The 6,613-nt window shown below is 40.2% G+C and overlaps 1 long non-coding RNA gene across 1 annotated transcript; it reads right to left on the bottom strand.

Annotated features, from left to right (window-relative positions):
• Nucleotides 1-1,195: 1,195 nt before the first annotated feature.
• Nucleotides 1,196-4,743, bottom strand: LOC120438097. The gene is made up of 3 exons (XR_005611666.1): nt 4,659-4,743; nt 3,597-3,684; nt 1,196-1,477 (listed from the first exon to the last, which is right to left on the bottom strand). It is a non-coding gene; the product is annotated as an uncharacterized LOC120438097 (long non-coding RNA).
• Between the last annotated feature and the right edge of the window lie 1,870 nt (nt 4,744-6,613).

The following is a 6,613-nucleotide window of genomic DNA, read 5'->3' on the forward strand; positions in this document are numbered from 1 at the left end:
AAGTCTGTGGTGTAGAGGGTGAAGAGGAAGGGGGAGAGGATGGTCCCCTGTGGTGCCCCTGTGTTGCTGATCACCTTGTCAGACACACACTGTGGGAGACGTACATATTGTGGTCTTCCTGTCAGGTAATCAACAATCCAAGACACCAGAGAAGCATCCACCTGCATCGCTGTTAACTTATCACCCAGGAGGGTCGGCCTGATGGTGTTGAAAGCACTGGAAAAGTAAAAAAACATGACCCTCCCAGTGCTCGCTGGCTGGTCCAGATGGGTGTAGACACGACTGAGCAGGTAGATGATGGCATCCTCTGTTCCGAGACGAGGCTGATAGGCAAATTGAAGGGCATCCAGATGTGGTCTGACAATGGGTCGCAGCTGGTCCAGGATGAGCCTTTCCAGGGTCTTCATGACGTGGGAGGTCAGTGCCACGGTCCTGTAATCCTGGGGGCCACTGGGACGTGGCGTCTTTGGAATAGGGACGAGGCACTGTGTAGGACTGTAGGGACTGTGAATGCACTGTCACACCAGGCTGCATTTCAAAATGGTGCTCAATGAGTGAAATAGGGCCAGGAAGGCAAAATGCTGGTGCAATCCAGCAACGTCCACTCTCTAGGTGTGTGTGAGATAGTTATCACAATGGAGGTAGGCGGGAACATATTGATCGGAAGGTTAATGGTTCAATCCCTGGCTCCTCCAGTCTGCATGACAAGTATCCTTGGGCAAGATACTAACCCCAAATTGCTCGTCAATGCATCCATCTGAGTATGAATGGTAGTTAGGAAGCATTAAGAACCTTAGAAAACAGTGCTTGCGTGAATGTGGAAGGTTGTATAGACCGCTATATGAGAATCAGACCATTTACCATTTATCTCATCTCTCTCCTTGACCAGGCTCACCAGAGACACAGTTTCAGTCTCTCTTCATGCTTTAAGGAGGTTGAGGTGATATATTCATGTGGCTCCTCCCCTTTCTGACCGTACCACCTCAAAGCCAATGACACCCACTAGCCGTGTGACCACAAAGGGTCCTTGCCACTTGGTGAAAAGATATGAGCTGGAAGAGGGAGCAACACAAGCACTTTATCTCCCGGTGAAAACTGCCTGAGTCTAGCCCAGCGGTGGGCAATCTCAGTCCACGAGGGCCGGTGTCCCTGCAGGTTTTAGATGTGTCCTCGAACCAACACAGCTGATTTAAATGGCTAAATTAGCTCCTCAACATGTCCTGAAGTTCTCCAGAGGCCTGGTAACGAACTAATCATGTGATTCAGGTGTGTTGACCCAAGGTGAGATCTAAAACCTGCAGGGACACCGGGAATGCAAGTAAGTCTGCGTGGCTTCAGGGCACACCAGATGACCATCAATGTCTACATTACTTGGTTATAGGCTAAGTGTAGGATGTCATCATGAGACTGCTCCAGGCTGAACCACTGGAGACGACGAGTCCTCCATAGAAGGTCCTGCAGCTGATGTCATCGCTGTCTAAAAATGTATAACAAATCCTAAGGAGTGCTGAATAATTCAATAATACAGACTATTAGAGTAACAGGTGTGTAACATCGGTAACTAGCTAGCAACAAGCCCCCAACACATTGCATATGCTAGCGGCTAATCTAGCAAACAAATTAATAACAGTGCAGCCTTGAACTTGAAGTGCCTCCCCCATGAATGTTCAAGATGTTCAATAAACATGTTAAGTGCGAATATTTCCCCTTTTTTCAGAGTCTGTTTGCTCATGAAAATTAAATGCGATTAATATAGAATAAAAATGATTAATATTTAATCGTGATTAATCAAAATTAATCCACTGTAACCCTGTGATGAATCAGATTAAACATTTATTTGTTTGACAGCACTAATATATGATATATATAATACTATATACTGACATATTAGTATATAGGTTTTTTAAAAAGTTGTATTTCAAAGGAGAAATGTATTTTTGTGTTAAAAGATTGAAAAAAAAATTCAAGTTCTCTTTGAATTTAAGCATACATTCTTTGTGTTTATTCTGCATTTACTTCATTATATTGCATAAATGTCAGTTACAAGCTCAGTTGAAAATATTGCAACAAGGCTATTGATCAAGTAATTGCAATTAATCGTGATTAATTATAGAAAATTGATAGATAGATAGATAGATAGATGAGTTCTTCAACCCAGCATCACCTTTTCACACGAGCGCAGTCAGTGAACTCACAAACAAGTCGAGGCATTTCAACAAATCAGCACGTGATAATAGGTTATGAGTTGGACAGGCCCAGTCAAGACTGATTTGTACTGGAATGTGTGTTATTCTGTGGGTTTACCTGGCGCGGGGTGAAAGCTGCTGATAACGCAAAGCTCATTTTGGATAGAAAAGCACAGTAAGAAGTGTGTGAGCCAGAAAGCATTGTAACAGTTCCTTCATTACAGGAATAGCTATTACAATGATTTAACACCGTAGAATAAAGATAAAATTCTGCCTGTTGGCCTTAAATTAACATTCAATTAAGTACAATATTTTCAAAGTACTGCATTTTCAGGGGGGCGCTCTTTTTTACAGTCCATCCCAAACCAGCTCCATGGGATTTTGGTCTGGAGACCATGCCTTGTGATGGTGAAGGAAACTGTACTTACTGACAGCTTGACTTTCTTTTCAATTTCTCTGTAGGAAAGACCAATATTTTTAAGTGTGATGATGGTCTGTCTTTCTTCCATTGCCTTTTTCTTGACATTTTTGTGGCACTACACTACTTTCTGCAGTGCAATACTGTTCGACTCATTCTCACGAAGGTATGATACCATAGCGGGTTCCTTTCATACAGAGGAGGTTGTAAGTAATCCAGAAAACTTGGAACACCTGTAGGAATTAGTAGCACCAGCTTCCAACCTCCATTGCTGCAGAGCAGCTTTAAATTGTTAACCCATTTTATGTTTCCTGAAAAAGGCCTTTTTGTATGATTCTGAAATGTACATTATTTTTCAGTTTTGGGAACCCTTACCTTTTTTTTAACCTCTGGGTATTTCACCACTTCTCTTTGTACAATTTCAATCTTGAACAACTTGTGAAATTGGGGTAAAGGTCATTTGATGATCTGCTAACCTGTAAGGACTGCTGCAGAGAGTTAACTTGTCTGATCTTCTTTGTTTGCGACTGAACATTCAGTTTCACGACGTTTGTCGATACTTGTTCATACAGTCTGATAAAAGAAGCTGTATTCTTCTCGTTTTGTTGCAGCTTATCTTTTATGCAGGTTATAGCTAATGTTAATCTGCATATCTGCAGACTGCAATTGATTTTTTTTAAAGTAAACTGGGTACTTTAAGATTTGATGGATGTATTTATAGCTCAATTAACTTGAGTGAGGAAAAATACACATAATGTATAAGAGCTAAGAGCTTTTTTCCCCCGTGTCATCTCTGGGTGGAGGTCGTTTTGCAAAACAGACATTGTAAATGCATGTGAGCCAAATCTATATAACTTTTTCTTCTTTATAAATTTTTTTTTATTTAACGAACTCTCTGATAATTAACAAAACACATTCCATGCTCTAGTCTATTCTAGTAAAAAAGAATGGATTGAATTGATAGGAAAAGTAGAAAAAGCAGAATAGTCCACCTTTATTCTCGGTGTACTTTGCTGTGTGTCACTGTACTGAGACATCACAATCAGTTTTCATCACCTGGACAGCAACAGCCTGGTAAACCTGTATGGCAGAGTTTTTCATTACAATAGACAGTGTGTATGTATGTTTGTGATCATTGTGAACAATAAAAATCATGTAATAACTTCTTTCTCCTTATTGTGTCTGATTCACAGTTACGTTTATTTATGTAAGTGCAATTTACTTTATTAGCTCTGTGAATTATGAAGCCCAGCATACAAAAACAATGGAGAGGCTTAAATTGTAAGGTCCGGCCTGTTAAAACTGCCTTCACAAATCTGAAAGTATGATCTGAAAGGTTTGCAGAAACCAGATCCAAGCCATCATGTCCTAATGTCCCTTTATCCATTTTCTTCCGCTTATCCGGGGCCGGGTCGCGGGGGGCAGCAGCCCAGACCTCCCTCTCCCCAGCCACCTCCTCCAGCTTGTCCGGGGGAACATCCAGGTGTTCCCAGGCCGGCCCCAAAGCCAACCAGTCTCTATAGACTCCTTTGCTAAACCCATCTTTAAGATACTGAAATGTTTTAAAGATGTTATTATTGTTTTTATCAGTCTCAGATATCTGAATATACCCATTCAAATGCCAATCGGTTTAATCAACTTCTTTTTAAAGATACCAATATTGAGTATTCCACAAAATCTGCCTTGCATATGTTTTATAAGGAAATCAAATGATTACTTACATATATATTAGTGCTATTAGCATTAATCTTGTTAAAATGACGTTAACGCCATAAACGCATTAACGCAGCAAATCTCCGTTAGCGAGTTAATGCTGATCACCCCGTGTGAGGGGCAGATGACTGAGCGAAACAGTTTCCAGTTTTTGATAGACATAGAGTGTGTGCCGCTAACTCCCCAAATCTCCCCCTCACCAGAATCTACACACAGGGTCACTTTTCCATCACTATATTTAATTGAATAAACATACCCGCAAACACCTCTAAACGCAAAATTAAAATCAGTCTCTGTAGACTCTTGATGGAGTGCTGAAGATCGGATATCTGCAGACATACCTAGAGGGTCAGAGGCAGCTCGGATGTCTGATGTGAAGGCCATAGTTGGAGGTGGAAATTCTTGTTGAAAGTGCGGAGGATATCCCATGAAAAAAACACTATAAAAACCTAACCCTTTTTGCTCCAATATATAGCTATTTTCTTTAAAACACGCCCAGTAGGAGGAGACAGAGCATGCGCAGTGGACCACAGGAAGTGCCCCTTTTCAGATCAGTGAAAGCGCGTACATGAGAGTGCATGCGCGCGTGCTAGTACGTGCACAAGATGCCAGTTTTTAAGCTCGGCAAAGGGGGTGTGGGGGGGCAATCCCCCAGGCAAAACCCCCACCCCTCCCCTGACCTCTGACCCCCCCCCTGCAGTGACAGGTAAAAGAAGCCGTCCTCAAAAAAGAAAAATTCCACCTGCTACTGTGGAGGAGTGGTATCAACTGATGGGAAAATATTTTTTCCTAGCATAGTTCTGTTCCGAATAACCCATAATGTTGTATTTAGGGGGCCATATAAATAATTTGCATTTACTGAATATGTACTTACTACTTACCACTGTTCAAAAGTTGAATAAAAATAAATAAATGTTTGCCTTTTTTTTATTTAAAACCACTTTGTAGAACATCACATCAGTTACAATGTAGAATCCATGTCATGTATAGTTTACAAATGATAAAATGCTCACATAAAATCATGACAGCGTTTTAATAATATCACCCACTACTAGCATTTTGTAATTTACTGTCTCTTTTTAAAACGTATCAGTATACAGCACAAGACTTTTAAGAGTATTTAACAAGAGCATTTTTCCCTGGTTTTACTACCACACTGGGGCACATGTTCACCAAAACACAGCAAACCTTCACCATCTTATCCAGGAGGGTCACCTCTTCACCCTCACATGGAAGAAGTAATCTGATTGGCATGGTGGTATGTAGCATGTAGTTTAAAGCAGGGATTTTGTAGAGCCCCATGTGTAGTGTTGGAACCCAATCAGGATTTGTTTCATCCATTTCATTGGCTGGTTTGCTGCAATAATGCCAAATAATTAGCAACTCTATAAATAGAAGGTAGTTCTGCAAAATCACTCATTAGGATGTTTGTTCTAATTTGCTATGACCTCAGAGCGCATTTCTAAATAAAACTAATAGGCTATAAAGAGTAATATGAACTTATTTAGAACTTACCAGAATGAAAATACTGAAGCACACCAACAGATATCTGTGGATAGTAGAGAACTGAATATCAGCTCGTCTCACAGCTGCTATCCAGGCCAATTCTTGCTAAACATTTGACTCTGTTTTGTGTGAATCCAACACATAAAACATGTTGTTACTTTTATTATTATTATCATTATTGCACTAAATACATTTTAAATAAAGGATACTTTGATATATATTCTATTGTAAGGTTGGAAATGTATTTTCTTCACCCTAAAATATTTTTTGAAATGTATTTCAGTTTGAAAAATTTTTTTTTGAGCATCACAAATACAACATATATTTACCATATATTTGAAATATATTTTGGCCAGGAAAAATTTATGTTTTTACCGTATGGCTGTGCTCAAAATGCTCTCAGCTGTTAAAGTCGAGGATAAAAGTTTGACATATTCCAGCATCATTAAATGTTAGAGAAGCCTCTGAAAACCAGCTCACGGTTACTTCCCAAGCAAAAACCTCTGCTTGTGCTCACAGACCCTAAATTACAACAAATAAGACAAGAACAACACAAGTGAGGACAAAGTGACACCAGAGGCTGGAGAAGAGCAAGCATGAAGTGATCATTGTGTGTGCACACTTTCTCTTGGTCCCACTCTTCATATACCAGTGTGACAAAGTCCTGAATCCAGCCTCAGTTTGCATGTTAGTCGACCAAGTTCCATCTGAGCTTTAAAGAAAACACAATCAGCTTTTTCTTGGATTTTCACACTTGTTGGCTTCATACAAGAACTTCGGCAGTCACAGT

Source organism: Oreochromis aureus, linkage group 3, assembly GCF_013358895.1.
Source record: "Oreochromis aureus strain Israel breed Guangdong linkage group 3, ZZ_aureus, whole genome shotgun sequence".
Taxonomy (NCBI): Eukaryota; Metazoa; Chordata; class Actinopteri; order Cichliformes; family Cichlidae; genus Oreochromis; species Oreochromis aureus.